Source organism: Martes martes, assembly GCF_963455335.1.
Source record: "Martes martes genome assembly, chromosome: 10".
In the NCBI taxonomy this organism is placed as follows: domain Eukaryota; kingdom Metazoa; phylum Chordata; class Mammalia; order Carnivora; family Mustelidae; genus Martes; species Martes martes.
In genome coordinates, this window is record NC_137898.1 from 77522820 (window position 1) to 77542040 (window position 19221).

Genomic DNA, 19221 nt, shown 5'->3' on the forward strand with positions numbered 1-19221 from the left:
TATTCCCAGATGTGTGTAGTGTGAAGCCACTCTACCTATCACCGGACCTCCTTAGTGGGCCTCTCAGAGGCCCTGAGAAGTCATGCTTCCTCCCTGTGCTCCTGCTGTGCCCTGGGCCCAGAATGGCCCCTCCTGTCCACTTGTCCAGCTCAAGCTCCTCTCCTCCTGAGGCCTCCCTTACGGCTCCGGCCCACGACACAGAACCCTCTTGTTCTTTCTCTGTACCGGGGCTTATCTCCTCAATGAGGCAATGAGCAGCAAGATTCCATGAAAGGAACCCTTGGACTTGGAATCAGAAGTTCAGCTGTGGGCTTCATATCTGCTTTGTCTTGGGCAGCTACCTCTGAACTGGGTTCCACAGTGATCACCATTTGTCCCTGGACAATGTTTTAGGGTCAGATCTGATCATGTAGGAAAAGGGCTTTGCAAATGATCCAGCCTTTGCAAGGTTATCATCATAGGATTTTTGTGTGTTATGCTGTAAAGGAAAAAAAACCATTCTATTATTTTCCTTTATTCTGCATCTGATACTCTGAATATTTTGGTATCCGGGTACCGATTGTGTGATGGTTTTTCCCACATGAGGCAATTCTGCAACATGAGCTGGGTGTCCTACGACTTAACTTAATTCTGATGTTATCTGCTTTGGAGAAAGCATTAGGCCCTACAGGTTAAGACCCCAATCCCACAGACTGTCCCACTCGCCTTCCCCACCCCCTTCCCTGACCTCAGGTGCCAATGGCAAGGCCAGCTGTTACCCATGTATCTGACTGGCTGGAAATCAGATGTTGCCACAGCGCTTTCTCTGACTTGATTAATTTGCTCAGTTGGCCCACAGAACCCAGGAAACCAATTTACTTGCTCGATGACCATGGAAAGGACAGAACCCAGCACTGCCAGGTAGAAGCGATCTGTAGGGCAGGTCTGTGGGAAGGGGGTGGAGCTTCCATGCCTCTGCTGGGCACGCCTCCCACCCAGTACCTTGATGTGTTCATCAACACGGAAGCTCTCCCAGCCCTGTCCTGTTGGGTTTTACTCGAGGCTTCATACACAGGCACAACTGATTCCATCGTTGACCATTGGTGATGGGACTCAGCCTCCCAGCCCCTCTCCTCTCCCTGGAGGTGGTGCTAGTCGGGGCAGTGGCCTGAAAGTTCCAAGTCTCTAATCGCATGGCTGGTTCCCCTGACACTCAGTCCCCCTCCTTAGGGGGCTTTCCAAAAGTCACACGATTACCATAAACTCAAGTGTGGTTTGAAAGGGGCTTGTTATGAGCAACAAAAGATGCCTTGGTGGCTCTTATCACTTCGGAAATTCTAAGCGTTTGGGGAGCTCTAGATGGAGACCAAATATGTATTTTTTTATTACAGATTACAACAGCATGGTGCTGCATCTAGACCATCATGACCCACACCAAGAACTTGACAGAGGCCTCAGCTGATGGGTGGTGGCAGGTGATGGAGTATATTTTGAGGACAGTTGCAAAATTCAACTCCACTTGGATCAGCTGTGTTTCCTTCTGGGAATGTCCATATGTGCACCAGGGTGCTGAGAGAGAGGACGACAAAAAGAAAGAAGGTGACTTATTAATTAATCAATTAAAATTTATTTTTTAAAAGATTTTATTTATTTATCTGAAAGAAGGAACACAAGCATGGGGAGTGGGAGAAGGAGAAGCAGGCTTCCCACTGAGTGGGGAGCCCTAATGCCGGGCTCGATCATGACCGGAGCCGAAGGCAGACGCTTGACAACTGAGCCACCCAGGCGCCCCCGAAAGGTGACTCTTTAAAGAGCTGTGCATTCACTCTGTATAAACCACTTGGTATATTTACATTTCCTGAACAACTTTGCAGGCCTTTGAACATTCGGTCATTTGCTGAACATTTACTGAGAGCCTGTCATGCCCTGGACACCAGGGAGACAGAGAAGAATAAAACCTATCCCCCTATCCCGTATCGGGGCCGGGTGGAGGGATCTGGCGTGGGGACAAGCCTGATGCGACAATGGCGACATGTCCAGGGAAGGGAGGGACCACCCGCTCAGACCAGGGGGTTGTGGATTATCTTCTGAGTACTGTTTTGCCCGCAGGGTCAGGGAGTATGGCAGGCAGGTAACGGCCATGGTAGGAGGGAAAGAGAGCATCCAGTGGAAAGGCATCAGTCCGACTCTATTGTATTCCTGCTCCCACCTTCCTAGTCCTGTCAGGGATGAGCTGCTGGTTTCTCAGGGGTCATGAGGCATGGATACTGTCTCTATGACCCCAACCAACTTCTTTAGAACCCCTCTCAGCACCCTGCCTTGGAGGAAAAGGCTGAATCGAGGAGGGGAGGTAATGAGCCCTGTGTTTCGTGGCTGCGGCAATGATGCTGAGACACGGGACGAGTGAGTCAAGTCTGCCTCCAATTACTGATGATTTGGGTTTTCTAGGCTGCCGCTGGGGGAGGCAGGGAAGCTCAATGCCTGTTAATCAAGGAAGCACATTTTCCTTTTTCTTTCCTTTCTTAATAACTTAATAAATCTAATCACATTTTAAAATTTAAAATCATATATTATTTAATGTAAATAATAAAAGTGAGCACTGGGGGTGGGACTCATTGCTACGGGAGGGTCATTGCTTCTAGCTCTCTTAGGAGGCAGAACCAGGACATACCTGCATATATAATAACCTGTAGGTATGCACGCATCTGTTTCTGTACTTACCCATCTGCATCTGTATTAAATTAGAGTTTTTATTGATGCCCTTGACTCTTTTTTTTTTTAAAGGTTACTTATTTATTTTTCTGAGAGAGAGCATGAGCAGGGGGGAAATTGCAGGGGAAGGGCAGAAGGAGAAGCAGACTCCCCACTGAGCAGGGAGCCTGAAGCCCTTGCTGGGCTTGATCCCAAGACCCTGGGATCATGACCTGAGCTGAAGGCAGACGCTTAACCGACTGAGCCACCCAGTCCTCCTTGATGCCCTTGACTCTAACCCCATATGATATGGGTCATTCTAACCTTCCCTCCTTGCTTATTGGAAACTTTTTCCTTTAAGAGTAAGAAACCCGCCTCCTGCAACCCACCATCCAACCCCAGGATACATGCAGAGCAGACTCATAATTGTTCATTCCTACCTCTCTAAGAAACAACTTCAGAATACAGTGTATGGGACAACTCCCTTGGTCATGAGCCTTACAGTTTCCAGGAAAACAATCTTTTCCAAATTTTCTCAAGTGACTTAGGTTAGCTTCATTCCCAGCCCCTCTTTGTAACACACACACCCAACTGTGCATCTCCCTGTGTTAAAATTATTTCCTCCCATTTGACTTGGAAGAAATACTGTGCGTTGGTTTGTCCCTGAACCTTAACTCCTGAAGTTTCTCTCAAGTCAGGGTTAGGACTGCAAAAGCGTTTCCTCAGACATGGGAGACAGAGGAGTCCTCTAGAAGGTTTCTGCACATGGTAAACTCAATTTTTTTCTCAGATATTTATAATTACAATAGTTTTCCTTGCTCATTCTGGAAAATGGGAAATTTTTTACACTCTAGCCAAGTGTCAAGAGTAAAGTGGGAAGAATTTCTGAGCTCACTATGGAGAGCTCTTTTCTTCTTCCCAACAATATGTGTATCATATTCTAAAAACACTGTTGTACCCTGAAGGAAAAACAATTTTAAAAGTCCGGAAGATGAGTTTGAGAAATCAGTCCACGGTGGCCTGGAAAACATTGGTTTCTCCTGGGAGAGGAAGGAATTTTAAAAACCCAGACGTGCTCGAAGACAGATTAAAGCGGAAATTACAAACTCCCCCTTTTCTGCAGCTCTTCTGGGCGGCTGCGCAGTGAGATTTTCCCGCCACTTAGACCCTTTCTTCCAGAACCGAGAGCCCTTCCACCCCTCCTTTCTCCAGGCACTTTTGCCTCCGCACCTGGTGAGAATTCAGGAAATTATTGTGGAGTAGCTAAAGACTAGACCTAGGCCAGCCCTGAAAATCTACTTAATTTCAGAGTTATTTTCTATTCGGCAATAAACATTTTTTTTTTTTTTTAAGTGGCTTGGCTCCACACTTAAAACGTTGGAGGCGCCCTTCCCGCCCTCCGAAGCCCTTCCCGAGGGGGTCAGCAGAGCCCTGCCGCCTTTATGAGCGGCTCCCCGCCCCAGGGCGGCTCAGGGCCCCCTCCGCCCATTTTATTGGCAGCAGAACGTTTGTACTTCGGTGTCTTTAACAGCGAGTTCCTTTTACTCACCAAAGGAAGAGCCACAAGAGGGACTTCTGCCAGAGGTAGAGCACTTTTCTCCTCCCTTGCTCCAAATCCATGAATTTGCCCAGAGCGTATTTCAACGAGGAAAAGCTAATAAAAGTCAGCTTTGGCGCCTTTTTTTTTTTTTTTTTTTTTGGTGCCTCCCAGGGAAATAGTACTTGGAGCCTATAGAGCCATTCTATCTGGGGGACCGACGGTCCTAAAGACTTGCCCTCCCTCAGCCCAGCTTCCTCACGGGGTGACCAGCTCACAGTGCTGTCAGGGTGGAGGGAGCAATTGGGTGCCAGTGCGGGGCTGGGCTCATCATCGGGCACTTGGTCCATCTAGAGTCTGGGGGTTGTGGGTCTGGATTTGTGGCAGCGGACCTGTTAAGGGGAAGCTGAAGAAACAGCCCGCGTTAGCAGGGCGGCTGGTGCTCCTGACAGCAGCGGGGTCGCCCTGTTCCGTTGAGCAGGTTGCTTCTGCCCAAGGCTGCATTTCCAGGAGATGAGGTGGGGGAAGAAAGGGCGTGTGGCCTAAGTCCCACCCTAACCCAGTATGACCACTTCGTAACTATGTTTACGAAGACTCTATTTAATTTCTTCCTTTCCTTCTTTTTAAAAAGATTTTATTTATTTACTTGACAGAGAGAGAAAGAGCACAAGCAGGAGGAGCAGTAAAGGGAGAGGGAGAAACAGACTCTCCACTGAGCATCCACCGATGCAGGGCTGGATCCCAGGACCCCAGGATCATGACCTGAGCTGAAGGCAGACGCTTAATGCACTGACCCAACCAAGCACCCTACAAAAACCCTATTTCCAAATAAAGTCACACTCTGAGGGTTCTGTTAAACATGAAGATTTTGGGGGTGGGGGGTGGTAATATTCAACCCCTACAGGCTGCATCAAACTGGGTGAGAAGGTGCCTTTTTTTTTTTTTTTTAAGATTTTATTTATTTATTTCAGAGAGACAGTGAGAGAGAACATGAGAGGGGAGAGGGTCAGAGGGAGAAGCAGACTTCCCATGGAGCTGGGAGCCCGATGTGGAACTCGATCCCAGGACTCCCGGATCTTAACCTGAGCTGAAAGCAGTCACCCAACCAACTGACCCACCCAGGCACCAGAGAAGGTGCTTTTTAAAATTTACCATTACCAAGCTGTATCCTCTACCTTTTTTCTTTTTTTTTTTTAAAGATTTTATTTATTTATTTGACAGAGCAATCACAAGTAGGCAGAGAGGCAGGCAGAGAGAGAGGAGGAAGCAGGCTCCCTGCTGAGCAGAGAGCCCGATGCGGGGCTCGATCCCAGGACCCTGGGATCATGACCTGAGCCGAAGGCAGAGGCTTTAACCCACTGAGCCACCCAGGCGCCCCTCTCTACCTTTTTTCTAATGTGTATAAAAGTGTCATTCGAACTGGCAGAGGTCCTAGGTATCTTCTATGGAAGCAATCAACTATGCAGGATCCATTAGCTGGCAAGCTTATAAAGCAGAGACCCTGTCTGATGCCTCTTTGGTAATTGTCATAGCTTGTGCGGTAGACTGGGTTCTCAAAGATGTGTGTTGCAATGACAGTAAAGAAACCTGAAAAGAAAACTTCTGATTCCAGATACTACCGGAAAACTTTTTCTTTTCTTTTTTCTTTCTTTTTCTCTTTCCTTCTCTCTCTCTTTCTTCCTTCCTTCCTTTCTTTCTTTCTCTCTCTCTTTTTCTTTCTTTCTTCTCTTTCTTTCTTTCTTTAAAGCACAGGTGAGTGGTCTTTAACCTGTTTCATCCTATATTTTTGTGCTTTTCTGGTGGATTAGAAGTCTCTTGGATTCACATGGGTTAAGTGGGATAGGTTCTACCTCATCACTGAGTTATGCAGTGTTTCTCAAAGTGTGCTCCATGAGGTATTAACACCATATGAGAAAAGGGTTTTGTGGTCAAAGACTGGGCAACTATGTGTTTGCTATGCTCTTTCTGGAGATTAGCAATATTTTATACTGGCTTTGTAAAGGTTTTGACAAGTCCTGTAGTGAAGAAACCTATTAAACTTTGTTTAATCCAGTGTATCTCAAATTAACTTGCCAAAAGAGTCCTCCACACCCCTTATTTTGTGAATGAATAACACCTATGACAATCCATGGAACTAGTGTGTAAGCAATAAAGTCTGAGAACCACTGGAGCATGGTCAAGAATATAAATGTTGACATCAGGCTCAAATTCAAAACTTAGATCCATTGACTTTTAGTAACTGAACCTCTCTGAGCCTGTTTCCTCATCTCAAGGTGGTGTTCTAATGCCACTTGCTTTATAGGATTAATTGAAATAATGTAGATAAAGTGCTTAACACAGAACCTGGGATATAGGAATGAGTATACTAAACACCTCCTGTTAGATTATCATTTATTATTATTCTATTATTATTTGGCCTCATGACAGCTTATAGCATTCTTAGAGGTCATTTAGGGGAAATGACAATGTTGATTCTAACAAAGAAGATCAAGTTTTCAAAACAGTTGTCAAGTTTTCAAGCCAATTTTTATAAAAATCTACCCTGGAAAGAAAGTTGGGTTTTTTCCCTCAGCTCCTCAGAACTCTGGAGATGACATTCACCAAATCCAGTTCTTCTGAACCCGAGGAAGACTCTTTCATGCGCCAATCAGTTGTGAGTTCTTAGGTCAGAAGCCAGTGATGTTCACCTAGAAGAAAATCAAGCCCAAAGTGTCAGATGAAGTTCTGTGTTTCAAAAGGCATTTTACTGGCTTACCTCTGAGAGTGTTGGGGTTGGAGTAGGAGGAGAGCAAACAGATCAGGGGGAAATGACTTGAAAATGCCTGGGTTCTAGAAGCACCGATCTGTCCTTTTCTGACCGTGTACCACAGAAGATGTCACAGAGTCCACTGACAACTTCGATAAGGCAGTGAGCACAGCTTCGTCTACCCCAGTGCCCAAGAGAATGGAAAGCAAGACCACGTTCCAGAGGATGATATGCTCAGGCTCTTGGCTCGTGGCCCAGGTGGGCTGATTGAATAAGTAGCTGTTCCTGCAGGACAGAGGAGAATGTTAGCCTGACCTTGAGAGATAGTAAAGGGAGGGAGCTCCTACCTACAAGTATGCAGAAGCATGAGTCTAAACACAAGTGCTTACCAGGCTTACGGGTCTTCGTTGTTCTCATCTTCCTAAAGACAGCAGATATATTATTGCCCATTGGTCGGAGGGTTGAACACACCATCTTTCCCTCTATTAGCACTTTTCAGGAAGGCATTGTAGGTACAGGTATAGCCACACAAGAGAGCATATGGAGAAGAGAGAAATTGTGTGATACGAGGTCTTAACTGCTTAACGGATCTCAGGGGCCATTAGGAGGGGAGAAGAGCCTGGGCTTCAAAGTCCCATGGACCTAGGTTGTAATTCCAGCCTAAATGTTGCCATACATCAGATTCTTTTCATACAAAAAATGGGGTTGATGATAGCATCAATGCCATAGCATGGTTGGGAGATCAGATAAGGTGTTAGCACAATGCCTGCCATGTTATAGGCAATATATTTTAGTTACATCATAATCATTATCTTGGAAGGGGGAAACCTGAGGGGTCTAGAGTAACTGGAGAAGACCTCAGAGGGAAAGCTGGAGTCACCTGGCCTTGATGGAGCAGTGTCAGAGAGGAGAGAAGTGAACTGTAAGACGAAAAAGTGTGTAAGCAAAAATCGTAAGGGAAATTGGGAATTAGCAAGTATGGGTTGGACAGAGGGACATGGAATAGGTTTTCAGGCCATATTTCACAGAGTGACGTATTATTTGCTATCTCTGTCTCTATCTCCACTTTTACCCATATACCCATATCCATTTCTATATAGTTTCCAATGAGATCACACATTTCTTAAATGTAACGATGTCATGGCCTTATCAGCACCTTTCCATCTCACAAAACCCCTTGGACACATGTATGACAAAGGATTGAAGGGCAGAATGGAAGTGGGATACTTGTTGGAGGCAAAGGGTACTGAATAGGATTCAGAAGCGGGTGATGGCAGTCTGGGTGAAGAGCAGTGGCCAATTCAAGATACACTGTGGAGGGAGGATTGGCAGGACTTGGTGATGGACTTAACAGGGAAAGTGAGAAAGGAGAAGAATAAAGATGACTCACAGGCTCTAGGCGCCATCTAATGGGCTGGGGATGACCGAGAGAGGAGATTTGTAGGGGGCCATCAAGGGTTTTGGACATATTAATACCGAAATGCTGTGAGATGAGGAAATTTCAAGAAGGTAATTAGATATTTGGGTTAAGAATTCAGAAGATCCAGGCTAGAGATAAACATATTGGGATTATTTACATATGTAGATTGGATGGTTCTGAAAGCCATGGGAACAGATGAGGTCTGCTAGGGAGACAACACAAAATGAGAAGAGAGGCAGGGTGTCTCTTGATCATTGGTACTGGGTTTCTTATTTCTTTAGGAAAATAAATGTGCATCACAGGACCCAGCCATGTCAGGATATCTGTGCAACCCCAAGTGTGGCAATTGTCTCCCCAATTAGATTGTGAGCTCCTTGCCAAGTTGTCTTCTCTTTTCTTTGTACTCTTTTCTCCACCTGTACTCTATTCTCTCATGACAGTGCCTAGCGAGTACTAAGCAGGTCCTCAGCACATACTCAGTTGAGTTCAATAATTAGGGCTAGTGAAGTCAAGATATTGCGTTGAATACTGTAGATGGATGGCTTAATTCCTCAGCCACACTAGAGCTCCTTGCCTCGGCCAACCGCTTCTCAGATACTGTTGCTTTGGGAGCAGGTGTGGCGAGAGGAACAAGACACTGGGTGTGAATGGAGGTAGCTGGCCACGTTGTAGGATAGTCAATATTGAGAGCACTCCCTCTTTGTGGTCATCAGCTGTTATCATCTTCAGATGTTGGACACTGACACAAGGCCACGAAGGCTACTCACTCCAGGCTGTTATTCCTGAAGGGGTAAGTGTAGTTTCCACTGCCTGTGTCCACAGAAGGGGCCACTGAGCAAACCCAATGAAGAAATGACCACACTGTATACAGTCACCGTAGTGCCCTGCTTGGCTGGAACCACAGGGAATAGCATCTGCAATGGAACAGAGTAATGGGGAGAGGGAGGTGTTACTGCTTTCTAAATACACATCCTCTGAGTTTCCTGGTAAATTAAAGATGATCTGAATCTTCTCTTGTAGATCCCAGACCAGGCAGGTGTTTTTCTTTTGCTTCCCAAGTGCACAGAGAATGGAGTACTAGAGCTGAGAAGCCATCTGTCCATTCACCTTCCCCTGAGAAGGTGAAGGTGAGAATGTTCTAGAGAATGAAATCATGCGGTACGAACTCGTGAGCTGGAAACGTGACTGTTACACCATTGAACCGCCATGGTGCCTACCCACTGCCCGCAGCAGGCATGAGGTGTGCTGCCCGTCTGCTTGTCCATGCTCACGGCAGACATCAGTAACCGATCTCTGTGCTTTTCCCCACTAGCCCTGGACAAGGCCTCACACTCCTTCGCAGGAGAAGCGGTCAGTCAGCTCTAAATGAAACCTATCAGTGGTGGATGTTCAGCAAATGTTTGTTGTATGATTGGGCGAGTAAATGAGTACTTGTTTTTCTAATGGCTGAGTCAGTGACCAACACAGGGCTTTACTGTGTACAAACTCCATAAATACATGTTGACTGGACGGGTGGGTGAGTGCGGCAGTGACGCCAGTGTCAAAGGGAGGCGACCTTCCGGCCTATTAGTGCCTTAATGGGGGCAGAGGTGAGGGATGGATTTGCTTCAAAGCGTGAACTTTTGTTCCTGACACATCCACTTTGTGTCTTTCCTCCCCCAGGGCGCAAGGGAGGGGGACAGCTGGGGTTGAATGGAAGGGCTCGGGTAGCCCCTTGGAAAGGGCTCTCGGACAATACGAGGGCTAAGGATGTGGGGAGGGTCTGACTGGCGGCTGCAAGAGACAGGAGAGGGGGTTTTGGAGCAGAAAAGAGAAGTGATGTGGTGTCTGAATTAGAATCGTAAGGGTGATGAACAGCTGGCTGTGATCAGGGACATTGGGAAGCAGTTACGCACGTGGGAGAGAGATAGAACCACCCCCGGAGTCAGGCGACAGAGAGTGAGTCCCACCTCGGCCAGTCCTGCCTTCATTCGGATGCACCTGACCCGAGAGCCAACTGTGTGTGTGTCAGGCGTCTGGGGTCAGATGGTCAGGTGTGGGCCTGGTGCTGAAGAGAGGAGATTATACTCATACTCTTCCCGAGGTTGGCAAAATCATCCTAAACTTCCTTTCTGGATCTCAAACTAAAGCCATGTAAATCTGGGCAGGCTGCTCAGCCTCTTTGGGTTTTCCCTTTCCTCGTTGTCAAATGGAAACAAGTTTGCACAATTCGTAAGGATATTTCCACACCTTTCTGTAGGCAGCGCTGCAGAGGACAAAGAGCCGCGGTGTAAGAGGGCCGTGAGTCAGGAACAGGAAATAATAAGTGCATAACAGATGAACTTGGAGTGTTTCTGTCCTTCAGGGGGGCCACGCAGGAGTGGATCCGCGGATCCGCGGAAGTGTTTTGGGAGTAAGATCTCCAAGGCCCCTTCTCGCCTGAATCTCGGTTCGGTGATGGGCTACTCCACTGGCTACCGGGGAAATAAGAAAGCCAGAGGATGGGACGGTTCTGGACTGACTCCCAGACGACAGATGGAAACAGCCGGCAGACCCCAGCAGGCGGGTCTTCCAGAGCTATTGCAGACGGTTCTCTCCACACCCTCTCTCCAGGCTCGTTTTTCCTGGGATCTCCTGCGGCAGCCCCATCTCTGTTGGCGAGAGCCCTGCCAAATATCCCTGTGCTTTTTGTTTGTTTGTTTAATTTTTCTTAGAGAGAGAGAGAGAAAGAGAGAGCGCGCGAGAGAGAGTGGGGAGGGGCAGAGGGAGAGAGAATCTCAATCAGGCTTCACGCTCAGCACGGAGCCCGATTCCCCGACCCCAAGATCGTGACCTGAGCCAAAATCAAAAGTTGGATGCTTAACCGGCTGAGCCAGCCAGGCGCCCGTACATCACTGTGCTTTACAAGGAGGGTATTAGAAGTACTGGACATCAGTTGATAGCCTATCCTTTGCAAGAGAGAAAGCATACAGCCTGGAAATAAGCCCTTCCGGAGTGGGTGTGGTGGGAGGATAAACATTCAAGGCCTGCAGGAGACAACATTGGCCCGGAAGGTTGTACTTGAGCCCTTCCCGATGGGGTCTTGCCCGGCCTCCAGAGCCTCACCTCTCCAGCATCAAGACCTCCCAGTGCACCGGCTTCCGGGCTCCCAGGATAGGGCCAGGACTTCCCTGCCTCTGGGCCTTGGAATATGCCCTTCACCCTTTGCCATGAGGTAAACTCCGGTTCACCCTCAAAGGTCCAGTTCAAATGTCTCCTGTCGTAGACTGAACAATGACCACCCCCCACCCAAAGATATGTTCACTTCTTAATCCTGCAACCTGTCAATATCACCTTATATGACAAAAGACAGGATTCAGTTGGGATCTTAAGGGGAGGATTTTATCCTGGTTTCTCTGGGCGGGCCCCTCAGTACAATCACGTGTGTCCTTATAAGGGAGGCAGCAGGAGCCTTGAGGAGCCTTGAGAGAGGAGAAGGCCAAGTGGGGACGGGGGGCAGAGACTGGGGTGGCGTGTTCACGAGCTGAAGAATGCCAACAGCTGCCAGAAGCTAGAAGGGGCAGGCAATGGGTTTTCCCTCAGAGCCCAGAACAGGGGGCCCCGCCAACACATTCACTTAGGGCCTCTGGGCTCCTGAATGGCGTGAGAATACATTTCTGATGTCTTCAGCCACCGGGTTTCTGGTCATTTGTTATAGAGGCTGTGGGAAAACTATGCATCTCCTCTTTGTAGTTTTCCATGACCCCTTCCAGGCAAAATGGGTCATTCCGGCCCTTGCACCTGCGAATCTGTCCTATCGTGCTGAGCACACCGCCTCCTGCTTCCTGCTGGAGGAATGGAGCTTTGGGTCAGCAGCTGTCACCAACTGCCTCCACAGATTCCGGACCCTGTCATATGGAGGTAAATCCTGTGATGATTTTCCCCATGTTTCTTCTGGCGGTGCGGGGAGAGAGAAAGCACACCCCAGGCCTGATAGGGCCATGGGTCAGGAACAAGAAATACATGCATAATGGATGAAATTAAACTCTATGAAAAAAATCGCCTCACCCCGAGAGAGGCTTGGTGAATGTGTTTGCTATTGCAAGCATCTGGGAAAATGTCCCCCGGGGAATGAATGCTTAGTATTTGGTCCATACTAATGATGATTGGTCCCTCCCCAACTGTGTTCTTTCACCTGATTGTCTGAGATGGGGGTTTGCAAGCTCACAACCAAGCACGTCATTTTAAGTCAGAAAATGTGTCTTGGGGCACCTGGATGGCTCAGTGGTTTAAGCGTCTGCCTTCAGGTCGTGATCCCAGAGTCCTGGGATGGAACCCGGCATCAGGCTCCCTGCTCAGCGGGATGCCAACATGGCTTTTAGTACAAGGAGAACCCTAGTGTTAGGAGTGAGTGGTATGTGTCCACTGTGCTGGAGAAAAGCATTGGGAGTTTGCGTTCTTATCAGCTCCCTCTTTTTCGTGCAAATGCGTCGGACCATCACAACGCCTTAGCACCAGGTACAGAGATGGTTCGAGAGCCCCTCACTCTCGTTCTCTCTGAGCTGCCCTGCCGTTGACTGAGCACAGCCGTGAGCCAGGCTTGGGACTGGGCACTCTCTATGATCTCAGGTGGTGCCCATCATCCCCCAGGAGGGGACTACTGCTGATATCCCCATTTTCCAGAGGGAGCCTCTGAGATTCAGAGAGTCGAAGTGCCTTGCTAGGGTCGCACAGCTGGCCTGCCATGGAGCGTGGTTTCAAACTCCACTCTCTCTGGCTCCCACTGCCCTGCATGCCACTTCCCACAGAGACGGGAGAGAAGGTCTGGCTTTCCCCACCAATCTTTTCCTGGCAGGAGCATTTCTCCTTGAGATAAGTACCCTGACACTCTGATTAAGCAGTCAAGCTTTGGTGAGTTTGATCAAAATTGTTCTTGGTTCCTGAGAGGTCTCCCTTTGGGCCCAGAAGAATGGAGGTCCTGATCTGGGATGCTGGGTGTCAGACCTTGACCAGAACTGACCCCACTGAGGAACTGCTGCCCTGAATGGTCACTGTCAAGTTTGTCCTGGGCATCCTTTCAAGTTCAGCCCGGAGACCTGCATTCTATCCTTGCTGTGCCATACACTAGCTCTGCAGGCTGGATCGAGGTGATCCTCTCTTGGCTCTTCATTTTTAATCTATAAAAGAAGAGGGATTAAAATATTGACATCTAAGATTCTTTCCGGTTCAAAGATTCAGTCCCAAGTTGTCTTAAACAGGAAGCATTTGTTTTTCCTTCTGATTAGAAAGCTTACTGTGGGGACACCTGGGTGGCTCAGATCTTTAAGCATCTGCCTTCGGCTCAGGTCATGATCCCAAGGTCCTGGGATCGAGTCCCGCATCAGACTCCCTGCTCAGCGGGAAGCCTGCTTCTCCCTCTGCCTGTTGTTCCTCCAGCTTGTGCTCTCTCTCTCTCGCAAATACATAAATAAAATCTTTTTTTTTTTTTTTTTTAAAGATGATCTCTCTGAGAGAGAAGAGAGAGAAAGATCACAAGCAGGCAGAGAGGCAGGCAGAGAGAGGGGGGAAGCAGGCTCCCTGCCGAGCAGAGAGCTGGATGTGGGGCTCGATCCCAGGACTTTGGGATCATAACCTGAGCTGAAGGCAGAGGCTGAACCCACTGAGCCACCCTCCAGGTGCCCCAATAAATAAAATCTTTTTAAAAAGTTTACTATGGGAGTCTTTTTCTGCTCTGGGGGCTGAGAAGGTGAAGTTATTAGGGGCCCACTGGCCTGCTCTTTCCTTTTCCTCTCCTGATATTCTACCTCATTTTCTTTCCCCCCAACAACGATAGAAATCAGGTTGCATAGTTGTATTCTTAACCCCCGGAGGAGAGGACTATTTGAAGATCAGAACTGCTACTTCTTCCTGCAGACCTCATGCAAATTATTGAATGACTGTGTGCCCTGAACTGTTTTATGGCATGAATAAAGCATATTAAAAATTTCAGGAAAATCTTGATGGGTGTAATGAGCATGTGTGCTTCTCACTTATTCAATGAACATATTTCTTTAAATGACGTATATTCACAAAAACCTCAGATTTTCAAGGTTAACTCTAGGTAACTCAGTGCTGGGATAGAGAGTTCATGTGAACCTTCCAGGTAGGAAAAGCTAGGCCAGGACCCCAGGCTGTCCTGGTGGCAGGGGTTAGGGGGAACTGTGGACAGCTTTGGGCCTCAGGTCCCTGTGTACTTGTATCCTGGAAGGTAGTCCAACACTCTCTCTTTTGTGAGCTCCTTGTCCTAGTTCTCATGACCTTTCTGACATCAGGAATTACTTCTGTTCTTATGTTGGGCCTTTGGGGGAACCCAAAGTTCCCCTGAGTAAAATGGGAGGACCAGTGGGAGACTGTGTGGTGAGGGTACAACTTTGGGGCCGACACAGGAACTGTGGGAATCATCTTGGAAGATGTGTGTGCTGAGTCTCTCTGAGCACCTTCTGGGGAGCACGGCCTGGTACTTAGACCAAGCCAGGCTCCAAGATAGGGGTCAGAACACAGGGATGGTTTCAGGCTAGATGGTCGTAGCTGGATGGACCTGGTCATGCTTCTCTCCTGCTTTCAACTTCCAGTGGCTACTTTTTCCTCTCTCTGACCTCATTTCCCTTCCTCTCTCCTAAACCTTTTTAACCTGGCTCTAGTTACCCTGGGTTTCTTAGTGATTCTGGAACTCTCTAGCACATTCCCAGTTCAGGGCCATAGAACAGGCTATTCCCTCTGCTTGGAATGCTCGCCCCCACATATCACATGGCTTATTCTTCTCTTCCTCCAAGAGGCTGCTCAAACGCCACCTCCTCACATAGCTTGTGCCTTCTTTCCTTTCCTCTATTTCCTTCGGAGCCCTCTCCACCTGACATTATGTTACAGTGGGTCATTTGTGGTTTCTCGCTAACCCACTAAGCGCTAGGAAAGCAGGAGTTTTGTTGACTTTTTTCCCCACTGCTGTGTCCCTCATGCCTAGAACAGTGCTAGCACATAGTAGGTGCTCAAGAAACGCTTGTGGGCAAAGGTTTCAAGGGAGAGAAGCGACTCGTCAGCCTGGTGTACAAGTCATGCGGGGTTTTGCCTTTGTCTGCATTACGGCACCATGGCCTTTGCATCATCACCAACACCTGCTCATTCTGTGCAACACAGCGCAGACATCTTCTTCTCTGGGATGCCTCTCTTAGTTCCCAAAGGTAAACTATTCCCTCTTCTGCAGACCCTGGGCTCCGTTGCAGCAGGAACCCTCCCCATGGGGTGAGTTTGTCCATTATTTGTGTGTTTGTCCATCTCCCTTGGCCTGAAGGAGCATAAGAACCTCATCTCCGTGGGGCCGGGCAGACCCCCAGGCATGGCAGTCCCTCTCCTCCCAGTCAGGCCCCTGAGTGATCCCAAACCACACCATGGACTGGTCTGAAGCTGTCCCTCCTAAAGGTCTTGCTAAATCTGCAGGTGATATTGTTGAAAAACAATCCCTGGTTACAAGAAATACAAATAAATTTTTAAAAATGGGGGCTCTGTTTCTCGGTCCCCGGAGTACCCAAGTCAGGGTCTGCTCGTCCCAGATGCCCAGTTCTGGGTTAGTCCGAGACACCGTGCAAATAGAGAGTTTTTATTCTTGGCATCGGTTTTCTGAGATGACAGCCTTGCTGATGTCGCGAGGCTGCCTTCCAGCGACAGTAGGGGGAGACTGTGGGGGACTTCCCTACCAAGGAGATGACATGTCGCTGGGCAAGTACTTGTCCAGTCCAGTCCAGTATGGCTGTGGCTGACTGCAGGAGGAAGGCAGCCCCCAGAAAGGCCGTCTACTGGGTGGGGAGGGTAGAACGGTGGGGTAGGGGTGGGGTGTGGCTCTGACTCACATGGCCCCGTTTCTGTGTCTCATCTGAAAAGCAGCAGTGTCTGGAGCAGCCCTCCAGCTGCCTCCATGTCCTGTTCACCTGGGACGCGACGTGGAGCACGGCCCCTGCCGCCATAGCCCCACGCATGCCGTCCTTCTCCGTGTCCTGTGTTGCAGGTGCGTGGACGCAGCGGGTGAGAGAAATCGAGAGATGACAGATTCTGGACTCAGACGGGTGTTTGCGCCCCATTTCTGCCCCATGTCGGCTGTGTGGCTGGGGTCACATGACTTAATCAGCCTAGGCCTCATTTCTTTGCCCAGAAGGAGGGGAGAGGGATTCCCACTTTGCTAAGTTCTACAGGAAGGGAATGAAGTCTATGCTTAAAGCTTCGTGCAAATTCCTGTTACAGTTACTGCTCAAGGGCAGAAACCGTGCATCCTGGTCGATCTCCCACAGATCCTTCAATCATGTTCTGCTTGGAGCTGATGCTAAGTGAGGGGTTGTGTTTCTTACTGTCCGCAGAGTGTCCCCTGGGGCTTTTGAGAGCTTGTTCCTCCAAGCAGGAAGGCAGCTCGGCCTCCTGCCCTTTCTTCCCCCCGTTCGGAGCCCGGCTCCTCACCGGCACTCATTCTTGAGCCCTCTGCCCTCTGGAGCCCTCCCAGCCCCAGGACTGCTCCAGCCAAGAACCCGTGCCCCAGATGCTTGGCCGGGCCCAGCCGCTGTCCCTCCTGCAGCAGTGGGCACTGTGACTCCTCACTCGTTGCAATGTTCTCTGCTCTTCTCACTTCCCCTTTCCACCGTCACCCGAACCTTCCAGGTGTTCTTTTTCAGTCTCCTTCCCACGCTTTCCCGCTTCTTCATGACTTTTAGTTTGCAGCGCAGCCTGGGATTTTGACCTGGGCCTCCTTTCTCCTCTCATTCCGTTCATGACCCTGGGTGACCCTTGGCCCCTGGGGTTCCCCATCACCTCTCTGTCATGGTTCCCCATCCTCCTTCTCTCTTGGGCTTCAGGCCGAGCCAAGCTTCCTCTGATCCCTCAGGGGATGGAGAACCTCTGTCTCCCTCCAGGCTGTATCCCTGAGGTCCCTGCCCCAGCGAATGCCCCCACCGTCTCCCCAGGTGCCCGGGCCAGAATGCTGGAGCCAGCTGGGACCGCTCCCTCCCCTCACCACCGGCAGCCTGTTCCGCCTTTCAATATGGCGCCAACGCACCCTCCTCTCTCCAACCAGGGCCTCTGCCTTTGCTGCCTTAGGGCTGGCCAAGAACGGACCCCAAAGACTGACTGAACACCAAAAGAAGGGAGGGAAGGGAGGAAGAAAAGGGGGAAAGAGAAAGAAAGAAAGAGGAGGAAGAGGGACTGAGTCAGGCTCCACTCTGCTTTCATGAGGACTGGGCAATGTTTTCCCTCTGGGCCACCCTCTCCCAGTCAAGTTCTGAGATCCTGCTAATACGGAACCTAAATTCCCTCCAGCTGCTTGACTCGACTCCCTTCAGCGATTTCAGCATTTTCTCTTTATGATCCTGAGAGAAGGTGGGCACTGATGTTTCTAGATAGCCTGCAGGGGAGGAGAGCGAGGCCAAGGGGAGTTCTGCATTTGCTTGATGGCAGAGCAGACGCATGTCCTGTGGGAGTAAGCAAGGTGGGCCAGGCAGGAGATGGTGCTGGGCTGGCTCTGGTCAGCGGAGGAGCTGGTAACCTGCGCCAGGAAAGAGGACACGTAACTGGATGCCAGGTATGTGCGGGGAGCCCTGAGTGTGTTCTCACTTCATGTTCTTGCACTTTTACCGAGGCTCAGGGAGGTCTGTGTTGCCTCTCAGGAAGGGCTCTGAGCTGAGACAGAAACAAGCTTTGCCCAGGTATTGCTGATTTAAATGTGCTTCTGGGCAAGATGGCCCAGCCTCTGCCAGCATGGGGTGGAGAGGGGCGAGGGGACAGACGGGCACTGCGTATACTACTGTGTGGGGACAAGAAATAGGAAGGGAGATGATCACCCTTTCCTGTGAGTTCTTCCTGCGCTGTGTATGCCTGTGTGCCTACTCCGTACCTGAAGGTGGTGGCCTAAGTTCAGCAGGTTACCTATCTTTATGAATAAAGTTTTATTGGAACAATGGCCACACCCACCTGTTTATGTACCGTTTGTGGCTGCTTTTGCCCTTTGGTGGCAGAGGTGAGTAGTTGAAACAAGGGACCACACAGCCTGCAAAGCTGGAGATATTTACTATCTGTTCTTTTACAGGAAAAGGTGGCCAACCCCATAATTTTGCCTAGGGAAGCCTCGATGGGAGGTTGAAACCTGATGAACCTGACAAGTAGTAGGTTATTGTGCTTTTTATAGTGTATCGCTCATGCAATTAACAAGCTCATATTAAACTCTAGTCAAAGGCAGCACTTTGCTGGGTAGGGGCTTAGAAGGCAAAGGTGAATGAGACTGGGGCTGGGTCCTTGAGAGGCTCACAGACCCAAGGGGGAGCACAGAAATACATGCTGGCAGTACTGTGTGCTGAGTGTCTATGTGTCGTGTGTCATGGGAATGGAGGGAGAGAGCTAGCCACGTTCTGGGGGCCCAGGGAAAGTGGGCCCAAGATGAGATGATTGGTGACTCGGAGGAGGCAAGGTAACTAAGCCTCATTTTTCCCAAGAGTCCAGCCAAGGAAGCCATGGAAAAACCAGACCACGTCTGTGATCTTGGCAGGCTCCAGCACCTGCCCACTGGGAAGATACGGTAGGACTTTGGTGACGACGGCTGTGATGGCCAAGGCCAAGAGCAGCATGCCCATGCATGTGGAGCCCGTCTCAGAACACATGGCGGATCTTCCCTGGAAGGGGGAGAGAAAACAACCAATACCAGAAAACTGCCTGCGCTGGACACTGCAGAATCAGGAGGGAGTGCAGTGACCTCAGAGCCACAAGAGGGAGATGCCAAGGCCAGCTCCCCTTGGTGATGTGGGCTAGGAAGCCTTCTCCCCTCTCTGGGCCTCAGGTCCCCCCTTAAATAAAGTATTGTCTTCCTAGTTGGTGGCGTGTGGA

At 49.4% G+C, this 19221-nt stretch overlaps 1 pseudogene across 1 annotated transcript; it reads right to left on the minus strand.

Moving 5' to 3' along the window:
* Positions 1–4537: 4537 nt before the first annotated feature.
* LOC308350914 (transmembrane 4 L6 family member 4-like) lies at positions 4538–18998 on the minus strand (annotated as a pseudogene). The gene is made up of 6 exons: positions 18773–18998; positions 16215–16358; positions 9591–9707; positions 9141–9287; positions 6963–7238; positions 4538–4599 (listed from the first exon to the last, which is right to left on the minus strand). The product of its transcript is annotated as a transmembrane 4 L6 family member 4-like (transcript).
* Between the last annotated feature and the right edge of the window lie 223 nt (positions 18999–19221).